General features: G+C 49.6%; 1 protein-coding gene across 3 annotated transcripts in view; it reads left to right on the forward strand.

Annotated features, from left to right (window-relative positions):
* Positions 1-528: 528 nt before the first annotated feature.
* CORO1C (coronin 1C) overlaps positions 529-15820 on the forward strand; it is a 46874-nt gene continuing 31582 nt past the window's right edge. Inside the window, exon 1 of one of the 3 annotated variants that reach the window (XM_021544674.3) lies at positions 529-653. The gene's annotated coding sequence lies outside the window, so the exon portion shown is untranslated. Of the gene's footprint in view, positions 654-8116; positions 8237-15820 lie in introns of those variants that run through there. The other 2 variants (XM_021544675.3, XM_021544676.3) reach the window with 2 other exon arrangements.

Raw genomic sequence — 15820 nt, forward strand, 5'->3', positions numbered from 1 at the left:
AAGCAAGCAGGAGGCAGGCACACCTGTCTCCTACATCCCCAGGGACAGCAGCAGGGACAGCCTGAGGCAGGCACGGAGCTTTACCCCCCAGCCCGATGGAACACTTGTCCTGTGCCAGAACGGCCAGGCCAGCGAGGAGGATCCGGCCAGGAAGCCCGAGCCAGACCAGCCGGTAGTGAAAAGCCTCGAGAGAATGGTCCCTGCGGTCACAAATTATCCCTCGGTGGCCAGAGACACCGGGAAGCTTTCAAGACAGAGCAGCAGCCAGCTCCCAGACAGCCGGGAGCAGCTCGGAGGTGAAGCTGATGAACTGGACTCCTACATCCCGAAAAGAACCCCCCCGGCACCCCCTGTCAGGACGCACAGCAAGGAGAGCCTGGCTCTGAGTATGAGCAAGGCTGTGGCGCTGACGGAGGCGCTGCTGGAGCCCCTCGGCGATGAGGCCAAGGCTGGCAGGGAGCAGTGGGCAGCGGCGGGCACCGAGCTGCTCCCTGGAGGCCGGACTGCGGGAGGAGGGGGCTCGGAGGAGCCGGAGCGGAAGGGGAGGCAGAGTCAGGAGGATGAGAATGTGCTTAAAGTTGCCGATGCCAAGAAAACCTTCGAAAAGCCCAAGGCGTCGGAGGGGACGGCAGCAGCACCAGCGCCCAAAAAAGGTGAGCAGTGAGGGGTCCTGGCTCTGCCGTGGGGCTGAGGGGTCCTGGAGGTCGCAGTTCCAGGGCAGGTGGGAACTCTGCCGTGGGTGGGAAATAGCTGCTGGGAATAGCCGGGTGACAGATGGGATGTGCTCAGGGCACACGGACTCTGAGGAGGCAGGATGGGAATCAGGTGTTGGTTCAAAGCCCCTCATGCAGTGAAACTGTTTTGGGGAAAGATTTGTTTTGTCAGACCCCTGTGTAGGAATAAGTACAATTTGCTGCTTCTCACAGCAGCTAATATGAAGCAGTGTCCATAGGATGCATCCTCCCACTGCCATGTGGGATTATTTGCCTCTATCTCTCCAGGCACTGGGTGAGCCAATTTTATTTTAGCTATTAAAAAAAGCAGCATTATTTTCTCTAAGTTTTTCTCCTGCACTGTGACTTCACTGAAAAAGCCATTCAGGAGAATGACATCAACTTGGAAACCCTTTCACCGAAAAAAATGTGGAGAAGTGAACTCTGTTGAAATTTTCCTGGTAAAACAGCAGTTCTGCAAAAATAGGAGGGATAGAAATGAGTGTTTGTGTGAGAGTTCGGATGCCGCAAGGAGCCACCCGACCCACGCTGCTTAACTCCCATCTTCTGTTCAGTGACAATCTGCAATTGTGCATTTCCTTATAAGGAAAAATAAGTGTTTTAAGGCACAGGAAATCTGTGGTGGCTTTGAACTGAGTTTGCTTAAAAAATAGGTGTGATCTGTTACTGTCGCGACAGAGTCGGGGCGTGAACGTGGCACAGTTTGTGCCTGTCAGGGATGACAAAACCCCTGCAGGGATGACAAACGGCTCCTGTGCTCTCAGGAAGCAGCTGAGGACACATTGCACGATGTAAAGAAATAGTGGTGGGAGGTATTTGTCGCTGCAAGCACTGCCAGGCTCTGTGGTGGTGTCTGAGTGTGGATCTCCACAGCCCTCGAGAGGGAGGCTGGCTGGTGTCGCCGGTACAGCTGAGCTGGAGCGTTCCCCACAGCCACACCCGGCACTGGGATGTTTGATCAGCTCATCCTTCCCGGGATGGAAGGAGCAGGTGGGGGGAACAGGTCTAGCACAAGAAGGGGGTGAGAAGGAATACAAGGAATCAGCTCCCTCCCCAAGGCAATACCAGCTGCAGCCCAATCCCCCCTGACACATTTTTAACAGGGAGGGAGTGTTGAGACAATATTTCAGTGCTGAAGGGTGGAAATGTTGCAATAAAAAAAATCACAAACTCACGGAATTATTCAGGCTGGGAGGGACCTCAAAGCCCATCTTGTCCAACCCCTGCATGGGCAGGGACATCTTCCACTAGAGCAGGAAGAAGAGCAAGAGCAGCTTCTCATTTTGCTCTATCCATGGCAGTCTGTTGGGGTTTTAAAAGCTGGGTCAAACACCGATCTTCCCAAATCTCAAACACGAACACCTCACCTGGATTTACCCTTATGTGTTTCCTTTCTTATATCTCTGATTTTTCCAGCACCTTTGGTCCAACCTGATCCTAGACAGCAGGGAGAGAAACAGAAGGAGATGGCAAAAGAATTCAAAACTGGTTGAATAGTGAGGCTCTGGGATCATTGCCCAGAGCCCCGGCTTCTTCCCTGCCTGCCTGATTTTTTCCTGCTGCTCAGGATGATAGGAATTGTCAGAATATTCATGTTGTAAATAAAATACAGCTTGCTTGCTTTTTATTTTTGCTTTTTTTTTTTTCCTTTTTTTTTTTTTTTCAGTTCTGCTTTCTTGTCTCTCTCCTCCTTGTTAATCATTCAGAGACAGCAACAAAGGAAATCCCATCTGTTGCAAGCAATTGCTTTGGGTTTATTTGGAGGCCCAACATTTTAATTAGGTATTGGGACCTACCTCCCCTTCACTGCAGAAATAGAAAAGAAATTAAAATATATTTCACAATCCTGTTTAACGATGGAGAAAAATACATGAGGAAATAGATTAGCTTGAAATTAGAGGTTTCTTTTTGCTGTAAAAGCTCATTTTTTGATGCCTTTTTTCCAGCTGAGCTGGGAGGGATGTGTGTGACACCAATATTGCTGCATAAAAGGTGTGAGAGTGGGGAGATGCAGTAATAGATGTGCTCAATGAAATCTATTGTAAATCATTAATAACAATAGCATCAATTATTAATGCACATCCTGGCCTAATGTTCACCCATTCCTTACCCATCTCCAGCATCCTCCAGCCTTTCCAAGTGGCACAGGAGCGATGTCAGCATGGGCCCTCACTCACCACAGTGGATTTTATTGCCCTTTGGGGAGGGGAGTTGTGAATGACCCCAATTCTGGGGTCTGGAAGTAGCACAGAGATGGTTCCATGTCACACAGAGCTGGGAATAAAGCTCAGGGACGCTGGCTCCCAACGCTGTCCTTTAATCCATGTTTTCCTCTTTCCTTGCTGCGACACCGAGGCACTTCTCCCCTCCTGGCTGTTGTTTCAAAGCATCTGATGGAACATTTTGCTCTCCTTATCTCCATTCCCTAATTCTACAGCTCCCCTTTCTGGCCAAGGATTGAATAAGGCCAGCCCAAAGGGATTTTGCTCTCCCTGTCTCTCCAAGACAAACCCTTTGCAGGGGCTGGGGAACACTTCCCTGGGCACAGCACATCCTCCCAGCCAGACACAGAATCGATTTTCCATTATCCAGAGCCCTTTCGTGGTGGTGCTGAAAACAATCTCATCTTGGCAGCTGCTCAACAGTTGATGGGCATGGAAATGTCTCTTAAAAACCAGGATTGGGAATAGTTTCACAAAGCTGTCCCTGCCCACAGACGTGGAGGAATGAAGGCAGAGAAAGTAAATTAATGCTGAGAGTAAATCTAATTCCACACAGGGAAAGTGGAGTGGGGAAGGTTTGTCACTACAAATTCTCTGAAATTCAGACTTCAGAGAAACCCAGAATGGTTTGGGTTGGAAGAGACTTTAAGGACCATCTTATTCCAACCCCCTGCTATGGGCAGGGAATGTTTCCCTGCACTAAAAATCACTAAATCAAATAATGTTCAGTGAAAGGTAAGATCACGTTCCTGATTTCAGCAGGAGCAGCTCTTTCCAGTGCTGCTGGGCCTGGCCTTGATGGGATCCATAAATTATGGAAGGCATAGAAGAAGAAATATTAAAAGATTCACATTTCATGTGGGAGAACCTAGTACCTCCTGGTAAATAAATATTATTATAAAGTAGTAATAATAATAAATCAAAAGGTGTCAGGAAATAAATGGATAACTAGGGACATAAAAGTCCTTGAAAAGCTGTGTAACTTGGATATGTGCAAACCCAGGATTCAAGACTGTCCTGTCTGGCATATTTTGCTTGATTTAGAAGTTAAGCTGCAAAATAACAGGACTTTAAATTGCTGATCTCTCTAAAACCTCCCTAAGCCATTTCTCTCCATTCAGAATATATTTAGCAATGAGGATTTCAGCAAAACGAAATGTTTGAAACAAAATCCATCCCTCCAGTGACCTTACTGATTCCGAAAAATGGGGTTTGTCACCCCTTTGGGATGGCTTAGAGACACCAAACTGAATAAATTAATAAAAATTTCTCCCTTAAAAAAGGTGCCTCAGGTGTTTCTTTGCCTCCTCCAACTACAAACATGGCCTTGGTGGTGAAGGCTGTGGGGCACACCTGATGTGGTTCTTGTGAATCAAATCAGGCTCATCCCAGGAGCAAAGCAGAGGGATTTCTTGCAGGGATGGAATTGATGCATATTTGCAGGAGGCTAAATTTAGCAGCTGACATAAGTTTCAGAGGTGGAGTCTGTAGCCACGGTGCTGTTTCCGTATAAAGGATGTGAGATAGTTTGCAGCAATCCTGCAGTGATGTAGCTGAGGGGAAAAATGTGTGGGATAGCTAAAAGTGGATTTTTTTAAAATAAATCCTGAATTTCTGCAATATGTGCTAAACAGGTGCTGGTAAAATGGGGCAAATTTTGGTGTTTTTCCTTGTAGCTGTAAGGGTTTGGTGTTTTATCTATAGAAAAATTAGGATTTGTGGCATATTTTGACAAGTTGTTTCACTTGCAGCACTGTGAATAACATTTAAATTGTTTGTTAAGGTGGTTTAACTCATCTGAAGTGATGAAAATTAGTGGTTACAGCAGAACCAAAGAGCACATGTAAAACTTGAGCTGTTTCTTCTGTTTGTTGGAGAATTCAGCCTAAAATTCCTGTAATTTCTTCATCACTTGGTGATCTAAACAGCTCATTAATCCCAGACAGGATCTGGATGTTCTTTGGAGTGTTTCCATCCAGCTGTTCTAGGAAGCTCTGGTAAAACTTCCACAGGTATTATTTCCACCTGAGTCCATCTTTAGCTACTCTTCCAGCACTGTGTCAAGCAAGGAATTTCCATCTCTGCAGGATCCACCCTTCCCAAGGCAGGTCTTGAGAGGATTAGGCTTCAATCAGATTTCTCAGGACGAATTTCACTTTTGTGTCCTCTGTGTGTCACTTTCTTTTCAGTTGGAGGCCAAAAATCTTCTTTGGTTCCCCTTCTGAGCTGGTGGGCAGTGCTGGGTGCTGCTGCCTTTGTTCTTGTTTTCCAGTCCAGGCTAAAGCATTGCTTGGTACATGAATAAAATATCAGTTTTAGAAAATTTAATCCCCCCCACACACACAGTTTTGTGACTTCTAAGAAATTAAGGATGGGCAAACAGGACTTTCAGCTCTATCACTGACTCATTCTGTGACCTCCAGCACATCATGTACGTACATGGAAAATGTGAATCACAACCTAAATTTCCTAAACTCCGTATTACCTGCAGCTCTGCTCCAAGGCTTCTTTCCTTTTCTTCTCTTTTAGCTTTAAAGGGATTGTTTGAGGGAGCAGGGTGGTGTAATTGTGTTGGGCTGGCTTTCAGAAAGAAGCTATTGATTAATTTCAGGGTAATTGTTGTCATGGGCAAGGGTGAAGCCTTGCCACTGCAATCTCTGTGTGTATAATTTTTTTATCAAGGTGTTGCTCAGTAGGTGAGAGAGGCTTTCCTGCTTGTTGGATCAGCAGTTACATCTAGTGTCAAAGGTTAATAAATGCAGGATAACATTTGTTTAATCTGTAGCTACTGATGTTTCCATCAGCTGTGACAGACCAGGACAAATGTATCTCCCAGAGGTTTTCCTTGGGTTTTAACACCAGCTATCACTCAATTCATGGTCCTGTCACAGCTCTGTGGGGGAAGAGGAGGGCTCCCAGCTCAGCGCATCATGACACACATTCCTCCAAATTCTGAAGGATTAGAAGAGAAGAGAAATCAGGGTGATGCTCCCCTGAAACATCACCCCCCTTTAAGCACCAAACCACACATGCAAATGAACGTGCAAAGGTCGGCCCGAACGGATGAGGAAGCTCGAGGAGTTTTGGTTTTGGCCATGTATGGTAACACTGAGGGCTGTGGGCTCTGCTCGGGTGTTGTTCCCCCGCCCCTCGGGCTCCCTGGGGCCACAGTGGCCCCGAGCGTGGCGGTGTCACCTGTGTGCAGCCAGGTGTGTGTGTGCAAAGTGCTCGCCTGACCCGTCACAACAGCTACACACAGCTACAAACCTTACCCCTCAAAGCGCAGCATCTCCAGCTTGCATTACCGCAGTGTGATGGGGAGAACCTCTGGTTTCAAACCTCTGCCCTGCGTGTCCCGTTGAAGCGTGGCTCTTAGCAGGAATTGAGCTCTGCAGTCTTTAGCAGGGGCTTTGGTCACCGTCCTTTTTCCACCACTGTGGAAAGTCACAGCCACTGTGATTTGGTGTGACAGTGTGAGGTGATGTGGTTGTTTTCTTGTGGAGCTAAGGGTTCTCCTCAGCGTTGCCTCTGAGGACGGCAGGCTCATCTCACCCTCAGGGCAGACATGGCCGATCCCTCAGGGAGGACACGATCAGTCCCTCAGGGAGGACACGATCAATCCCTCAGGGAGGACATGATCAATCCTGCAGGGATGTTATGACCGGTCCCTCAGGGAGGACACTATCGGTGCCTCAGGGAGGACATGACCAATCCTGCAGGGATGTCATGACCGTTCCCTCAGGGATCGGTCTCTCAGGGATGAGACGATCCATGCCTCAGGGCAGACACGACTGATCCCTCAGGGAGGACAGGATCAGTCCCTCAGCGAGGACATGACTGTTCCCTCAGGGAGGACATGACCAATCCCGCAGGGATGTCATGACTGGTCCCTCAGGGAGGACACTATCGGTGCCTCAGGGAGGACATGACCGGTCCCTCAGGGATCGGTCTCTCAGGGATGAGACGATCCATTCCTCAGGGCAGACATGGCCGATCCCTCAGAGAGGACATGATCAGTCCCTCAGGGAGGACATGACCAATCCTGCAGGGATGTCATGACCGGTCCCTCAGGGAGGACACTATCAGTGCCTCAGGGAGGACATGACTGTTCCCTCGGAGAACACAATTGGCCCCTCAGGGAGGACATGACCGTTCCCTCAGGGATCGGTCTCTCAGGGATGAGACGATCCGTGCCTCAGGGCAGACATGGCCGATCCCTCAGAGAGGACAGATCAGTCCCTCAGGGAGGACATGACTGGTCCCTCAGGGAGAACACAATTGGCCCCTCAGGGAGGACATGACCGTTCCCTCAGGGATCGGTCTCTCAGGGATGAGACGATCCGTGCCTCAGGGCAGACATGGCCGATCCCTCAGAGAGGACAGATCAGTCCCTCAGGGAGGACATGACTGGTCCCTCAGGGAGAACACAATTGGCCCCTCAGGGAGGACATGACCGGTCCCTCAGGGATCAGTCTCTCAGGGATGAGATGATCCATGCCTTAGGGCAGACATGGCCGATCCCTCAGAGAGGACACGATCTGTCCCTCAGGGAGGACATGACCGGTCCCTCAGGGATCGGTCTCTCAGGGATGAGACGATCCGTGCCTCAGGGCAGACACGACTGATCCCTCAGGGAGGACAGGATCAGTCCCTCAGCGAGGACATGAGTGGTCCCTCAGGGAGAACACCATCGGCCCCTCAGGGAGGACATGACTGGTCCCTCAGGGATCGGTCCCTCAGGGATGGGACGATCCGTGCCTCAGGGATAACATGATCGATCCCTCAGGGCAGACACGGCCGATCCCTCAGGGAGGACATGACTGGTCCCTCAGGGAGAACACAATCGGCCCCTCAGGGAGGACATGACCAGTCCCTCGGAGAGGACATGACCGGTGCCCAGGGCGGTCACGATGGACCCCTCAGCTCCCTCACCACCTCCCGCCCCCACTCGCCGCTGAGGGGCGGCGGGGCGGGGCCCGAGAGCGCGCGACCGCTCGTGGCGGGAGAACGGCGCGGCCATTGGCTGTCGGAGCCGTCACTCAGCGCTCCCACCCGCCCCACCGAGCGAGGCTGGAGCGGGCGGGGCCAGGCGGAGGGGGCGTGACCCTTTATGGGCGTGTCCAGCGCCGGGCGGGGCCCGCGGCCGCTCTGCCCCGCCCCGCCCCGCGGCGCTCAGTCGGGCGGCGGCGGCGGGCGGAGGAGGAGGCGGAGGCGGCGGCTCCGCCGGGCTGAGGAGCGGACGCGGGAGGCGGCTCGGGATCGCGGTGCGGCTCGGGGGCGGTGAGGGCGACCGCGGGGAACTGGGTAGCAGCACCGGCGAGCGAGGCTGCGGCCGGGCGGGCGGCGCGGTGCCCGCGGGCAGGGCGGGGGGTCCGGCCGGGCGGGCCCTTCCCGCGCGGGGCCGCCGAGCTCTCCGTGAGGCGGCGGCCGCTGTCAGCGCGGGGCCCGCGGCGGCAGCGCCCTGGCCCCGGCCGCTCCCCGCTCCCTCCTTATTAGGCAGCGGCGCGGGGTCGCCGCCGCATCCGCATCCGGCCGGGGCCGCCGGGCAGGGCAAGCCCGGGGCGGGGCGGCGGCGCCGGGCGCTCCCGCCGCGCACCTGATGCCGCGGAGGGGACAGCGCTGGGGGCCTTTTGTTCGGCACGTTTGTCTTTTTTTTTTTTTTTTTTTCACCCCCCATTTTTCTTTTCTGCCCGGCGATGCAGCAGCCGCTCGGTGCCACCGGCGTGTGCCGCCCCCGGAGCGCCCGTCCCTGCCGTGCACCATGGCAGAGGACAAAAGATGAGCGCCCAGATAGGGGTTTAGTTTGGGTTTGTTTTCCGCAGGCTCCTCTAGAACAGGTCCTTGTCACGCCGTTATCAGGGGCTCTTTCGAGGCTGTGCAGATGTGTAGACTCCTGGGCTGTGTGACATGTCATTGAATCACCAGGGGATCCCAGAATGGTTTGGGTTGGAAAGGACCTTAAGGACCATCTCATTCTATCCCTTTGCCGTGGGCTGATGTCCCTGGGCTTTGTTTTCCTATGCAGGAAGCCACGTTGTTTAAGAGTGATATGCCAAAGGCTGAAATTGAAAGGCTGTGCATTATGAAATTCCCACTGGTTCCTTTAACAGCACGAGGGAAGATCTTGGACACATGGGCAGGTGTCCAACACCACCACACAGAGGTTCAGCTGTAGGATATTGTGATGCCTTAACTGACTGATTGCACAGGAGACAGGTCTGAAAAAAGCAGAAAAAAAAAAAAAAAGGCAGTGAAAGGTGCCAGGAAACAAAATTGAATCCGATGGAAGCAGTTTTATTGTTGAAGATAAGTGAGATGCATTAGGGTTGGGGTTTTTTTAGCAGCTGGAGTTAGTCTGAGCACGTCTGTTCGTGCAGATGTGCGTGGGGATTACTGGAGCAAGACCAAGGACGGTGGCAAAAATCAGAGAGGGATGTTCTGAACACACCAGGCTGCGGTTGATTTTTCAGTTCGCTGCTGAATTTCCCGATTTTGTTTTAATTTTAGGCCAGGCTGTTCCCAAATAACCTAGTGCCATCCTGTCCCTCTGTGTGCCTCCATGGCACGCGTGAGGGAAGCTCTGGAGTGTGGGAAAATGGTGTGAACTGGCACAGCATGTCCTGGGAGAAGCGTGTTTGGATGTGGGGAAAGCAGCGGGTGTCGTGTGCGGGAGGCAGGAGAGGGTTTATTCCATTTTCATTTGAATAACGAGTGTTGAATCATCTTTTCTGCTCAAGGGGGGGGGAAAAATCCAGATGGCTGTGTGCTTGCAGGAAGGTTTTATTGCAGCTAATAGTGGTGTTTGCTAAGGACTGTGTACACAAAGGTAGAAGATCAAATATTTTTGTGGCAATGCCTGTTTATTTTGGGTATATGTGTTTTTCTGTTTTTTCGGTAGCCCCAGTAAGACCTGACACACTCAGGGACACGCCAGGGAGCATTTGCTTGGTATTTGTTTCAGTACAGCACTTAGTAATAGTAATTTTTTGATGGTCACTTGTAGCCTTTTATCCAGATTGCTTTAATCAGCATTTGTGTCCTCTGTTGGCATTGCTCTGTCTTCTCCTGAGCTGTCTTTTCAAACATCATTGGACTTTTTCAAGTGAAATCTTCATGCTTATTGCATCTGTCACTTCTGGGATTCACTCCAAGTGAAAGGCAGGGATTCAGTTTAATGGCAGTGAGGAGGAATGTGCAGAAGGGAGAAATATCAGCTTTTCCCTGGGTGATGCAGCACAGGGTGCCAAGCTCTGCCCTCGGTGACATCGTGGTGGCCACGTCCAAATCCGACTTTTAACGACAGCTTCATAAAATGCCTCATTAAACCAAAATGTTGTGTTGTGACGGGGAGGGAATTTATGCTCCTGGGTTTCATTTGGTGATCAATTCCGAGGAATATGCCTGGGATGCCAGCTTCCTATTCTGAAGACATGAGCAAAACACTTCCTGGCCTGAGTTTGCAGCTTGGTGAGGTCATCAGTGCACCACTCCCAGGGCCAGGAATGTCCTCTTGGGCAAGCTCACAGGCACATTTTCACTTGACTTTTAAAGTCTGAGTTTGTTTGTTTTGATTTTGTTTTACTGAGGTTTTTGTGATAATCTCAGCCCTTCGCTGAGGATGTGTTGGAACAGAAACTCACTGAGGATTTGAAGTGCCCCAGTTTAAGCCTTTGCAGGGCATAGGAACAAGAATTAAATGTCTGTGTGTTCTCTAGCTTGCTCCCTGTAGTCTCCCCCACTTAATATTTTTGGGCTGGTGGGTAACTCTGAAATTAGTATGATTAGAAGCTACTTAGAGCTTCAGTTTAGGCAGCTCCTGAAGCCATGTGTGAAGAGTCAGGCTGCTGGTGGCTTGGGGCTGACAAGATGGGAGCTGCTGAGTTTTTGTCACATTCTGCACAGTTGCAGGTGGTGGTGAACACCAAATTAAAATAAAGCACAAAAAGGTTTTGGGCTTAGCCGAGTGACTCAGGAAAGCAGCAGTGAAAGTTCATTTTTCTGGATGTGTTGGCTCTGCCAGTATGGTTGGGAATTGTTTACTGGGCCCTTTCTTTTTATCTCTTAATAGGATTGCTTTGTTCTGCTTTTCCTCCTGTGAGTAACTGTGCAAAAAAAATGGATTATTTGTTTCTTTTTGAGGTTATAATTGTTCAGTGCATGACTTTTTGTGGCTTTTCTCATCTCAAACCACACATAGGCATGTGAAATACCAGCATGACACAGAACTGCTCAGCTGCTCCCAGGTTCCACTGGCAGCTTTGCAGGGCTTGTCCTTGGAGGAACAAATTGTCTGGAGAGGATCCTAATGGAATATACCAGCCATTAGTTGTATCACCAGCCATTAGTTGTGCTCGTGGGGTTGTGTAGGGAATATAAATCCAATCAGAATTAATGGCTGGAGATAATGATATAGCTGGGAAGTAGAAGGTGGCTGTTGGGCAAGTGGATAATTTTACTTTATTCCCCTCCCATGAAATTCCTGATGCCAGTAATAAGACAGAAGGGATCCCTTGGAGCAGACACCTTCCTAAGGAGTCACAAAATACTCCTCAAATGGACAATTTCTTCAGCATGACCACTTTCCTTCTTCCACACCACTGGCTTTGTCTCAGTCCATGTTTTGTTGGTGATAACAATAAGTGATCTCTAATCTGCTTTTTGCTGAGCCTGCGGTGACGTTTGAGGTCTGGCTCTTGGTGAGAGAAGTTGCAGTGACTCTGACATTGAGCTGGGCCTCTCAGCCCAGCATAATTAGGTTTGTCTTGTTTTCCTTTTTTAATAATTGAATTTGAAAGAGCAATGGAAATAAACCAGTGGTGGGATCTGACTTAAAGTGATTAAGGCTCAGCCTGATGCTGAGATGAGCTCAGAGCTCTCCTTGGAGTGTTGCTGAGCTCTGCTTGAGGCCAAATGTTTCCCTTAGGAAGGACCAGGGTTTCCCTGTGGCTTTCCAGATTTTGGCTGCCATGTATGTAATAGGTAATAATTCTTCCGAGTTGAATATTAAGGCACATTTCTGCATTTTTAGCAGATGTGTCTGAGTAGGATTTCCTAAAACTCCATGGGAATGATGTGTCTGAGACTACTCCTTGTTTGCATCCCTGTATGAACCTGGGCAGTACATTGCACCTGCAGTTTCTGGTTTAAGTAATCTCTGGAAAATGGAGTTCAAATCACTCAGTTCTCAGTATTTGGAAATATGGGAACTTCCCCTCCCTCCCCCTGGTTCTGCATATAGTTGCCATAGAGACCATGTTTCGGAGTCCTTGAAAATCCATTGTTTCTCCCAAATAAACATAAAAATCTGCAGTATTAAAGCAGCACATTTTGCATCATCCCATTCCTAAGCATTCCTTCGTCAGGAACTGTTGTGACAGGACAAGGAGCAATGGATTCAAACTGAAAGACAGGAAATTTGACTTAGATTTAAGGAAGAAATCCTTCCCTGTGAGGGTGGCAAGGCCCTGGCACAGAGTGTCCAGAGAAGCTGTGGCTGCCCCTGGATCCCTGGGAGTGTCCAAGGTCAGGTTGGATGGGGCTTGGAGCAGCCTGGGATGGTGGAAGGTGTCCCTGCCCATGGCAGGAGGTGCTATGGGATGGGCTTTAAGATCCCTGCTAATCCAAACCAGTCTGTAAACCTGATGGCTTGACATTTTACAGTGTGCCAGATCTGGATGCTGGACAAACTGATAATGGGTGTAATTAGCAGCTCCGGGGATTAGCAAGCAGGAACAAATTCAATCCGTAGGAAGCAGCGTGTCCCTTGGGAACTGGGCAAACTGGCCATGCTGGGCAGATGATGGCTTGATAGGGAAGATTGTCATCAGCAAAGCCTCAATGTTCAGGCACCTGCTCAGGGCTGGAATTACCTCCTGGTAATTTTTTTTCCCTTCCATTTTCACTTTAAATACTTAAAAACCTGTCGTGGTTTGTTGCTTCCTGCTGGAATCTGGATTCCCCAGCTGACTCAGGGTGTCTGCTTGGCATTTCTTTGGCATTTTTCATCATACCTGTGTGAAACAGATTGGTATCCTTCCTTCCAAGCTGGGAATGTGAGGTGACACATTTTACTCAGGGTCTGGCAGGTCCCAGGCTGGCAATGCTTCTAGCACATACTACTTGTAGCATGTACTACTAAATGGAGTTGTTGTTTTACACATGCTTCAGGTATTTGCCCCAGCACACATGGTGGGATGTGTACATGTGGATAAATGACCATTGTTACACTTTTAATTTCTTACTTAATTCCCTTCTGCAGCACTTATATAATGACACCATATCTTGGAGGCCCAAAGCTATCTCATTCAGAACAGGAGGTGTATTGCATTTTTTTTTATTTTTTTTTTTTATTTTTCAGTGATACTTTTTAAAGTTTATTTGAATTTTTGGATCTGCTGAGATCAATTTGCAAGGCAGGAGAAAATCCTGAGCCAACTTAGACAAACACAAGTTGCCAGACATTCCTCTGCAATATATTCTGCTTTAGCACAGCCTGAAGGGTGGGCACAAAACTCTTCTAGCTCAGTGTTGCTGTGCTTCCAGCATCTTTTTCTTGGCCACTGCCATGAAAATTGCTCCTTTCTGGGACAATTTGTTCTGTGTGGTATTTTAAGGTGCTGCTGTTTAAGGTGGGTGCCCCTGGTTAGGGTCAGGCTACCCTGGGGTTATCTCTCTGTTCTTCCCTTGGCTCCCTGATGTTTCTTTGGGGGTAAAGGTTATCTTTTTGTTCTTTGTATCCCTGCTTTGCCACATCCATCTTCTGCTCTACTCAGAGTATTCTTAAGTGCTCTGCAAGCTCCCATAAAAACCAGCTGGGCTTATCTGGGTGTAATTCTGTTGTTTTGGCTGGGCTCCTCTGGAGCTGCTGGAAATGCCACAGGGATTCCCAAAGGACTGGAAGCGTGGGCTGCATGTGCAGCAGTGTGACTGTCAGGCCAACAGGTAAGTAAAGCTTAAAGGTCATCAAGGCAGCACAGGCTGTAATTCTTCACTGGAAACGAGTTCTTCAGCCAGCTGAAGGTCCAAGAATTCCCCAAGCAATCAGCTTTTGCCCAGTGCTGGGGTGGGTGTGATTCTCCCTGTCAGGGAATCTCAGAGGTGGATGTGGGGCCATGGAGGTGTCAAGGACACAGGTAGGAATCTGAAATCTGTCTTCACAGCCTAGAATGTTTATTAAAGCTCCTTAATAGACTAAATTAAGTTAATTTTTGGTTTCTTACCTGCCCGGAGAAGTGAGAAAGGTGCTTTGTGTCACCCTTGTGGTTTGACACCAGATAGTGCTCCCTCATTGTCATCCCACGACAGGTCAGTGACAAATCTGTAGGACAGAGGAAGTGTGTTTAAACTTGGAAGCCTCTGCTAAAACAGATGTTTGAGGGGCTGTCATTGGCATTATGAGACAGGGATTTAAAATCAAGTTAGCAGATTGAACTATCTGGATTTAAGTTTCAGCCTCCTCCAGCCCCGTCCTCCCTCCCCCAGCCCTGATTTCAAATTGCACGTTACAGAAACAGGACGGAATGACAATGGTGCTCTTGGAATTATAGGCTGCTTGGCCAGAAGAGCTGGCAGGACAGCAATGGAAATGTGGAGAAACACAGGCCAGTTCCAACTGGGAGCACTGAGATTCATTTTGCAGCTTGTTTGTACTGCATTAAAATCCGAGATGTTGGCCTTGTCCGGCCCGAACCTCCCACGTCCTGGGGTGAAGATGTTGTCTTGTCTTTGACAATTCACCATTGTTGGGGTTATTTTGAGAACATTAAAGGTGGGGGCCTCACCTGTTGGGTGGGTGTTGTTGAGAAGTGGAAGAAGGTGTTACTCAGGATGTGTCAGCCAAGCTCATTGTGACTTTTTGGAGTTGAGTGTGTCCACTCAAAACTCCAGCGTGATGGACCATGCTGCTCTGTGCTGTCCCTCCAGTCTCCCTGAGATGTTCTCCAGGACTCCAGCCCATCCTGTTAGCTGTTACAGCAGAAGATGTGGTGCTATCCATGAGGTGCTACCATTGCACTTGGTCATCCTGTTGCTCCCAGGCCACATTCCTCCAGGCAGCTCCTGCTTCTCTGCAGGCTCCAGGCAGGTCTGGGAGCTGTGCTCGGTCCAGCAGAGCTCAGAGCTGCTGTGGTCAGGCTGGGTCATGTGGAGAACGCTGCTCCTGGCTTGGTCAGTCTGACTCACTCTTGGCCAGGCTCTTTGGGAGCCTTGGTTGTGCTGATCTGTTGTTTCTGCCTTATTCCAGAGTTGGGAGGAATTTCTATCCCAGTTAATTTGGTGTTTGGAGCAGAGGGTTCTGGCAGGTCCTTGGTTCCCTGATGGTGCAGTGCTATAGGAGAACTGCGACCTGCAACCTTTTGTCTGTGTTTATCTCTTAAAACACCTTTAATGTTTAGATTTTTTTCCTATGGATGCCAAGGGATGTTGCAATTGAGGAATAAAAACCAGCTTGTCTATTCCTTTGGGGATTGGGCTGGAGCCCTTCTGCCATGGAGCCTGGCTGGGAGAGCTGGGAGTGTTCACCTGGAGAAGAGAAGGCTCCAGGGAGACCTTAAAGCCCCTTCAAGGGACTTAGGGACTTGCCTAAAGGGGCTTCAGGAGAGCTGGAGAGGGACTTTGGACAAGGGACAGCACCTTTTCTGTTAGAAAAGGGTGCTTGCTTGCTTGGTTGGGAGTGCTGGGATCTGGTGGTGATTTGGTGAGAATTTCATGAAGCTGTGCTGGGGAACAGCTCTTTTTCTGTTCATAACCACCAACCTTTCCCCCCGCCCCCCAAAAAAAAGCCTCCAGTGCATCTCAGGAATATGGTCTGGAAAACGCTGGCGTGTAACCTTTGAGTGAGAGAGGAATCCAGCGGGTTGGGGCAGC

This window comes from Lonchura striata, chromosome 18, assembly GCF_046129695.1.
Source record: "Lonchura striata isolate bLonStr1 chromosome 18, bLonStr1.mat, whole genome shotgun sequence".
Lineage (NCBI taxonomy): Eukaryota > Metazoa > Chordata > Aves > Passeriformes > Estrildidae > Lonchura > Lonchura striata.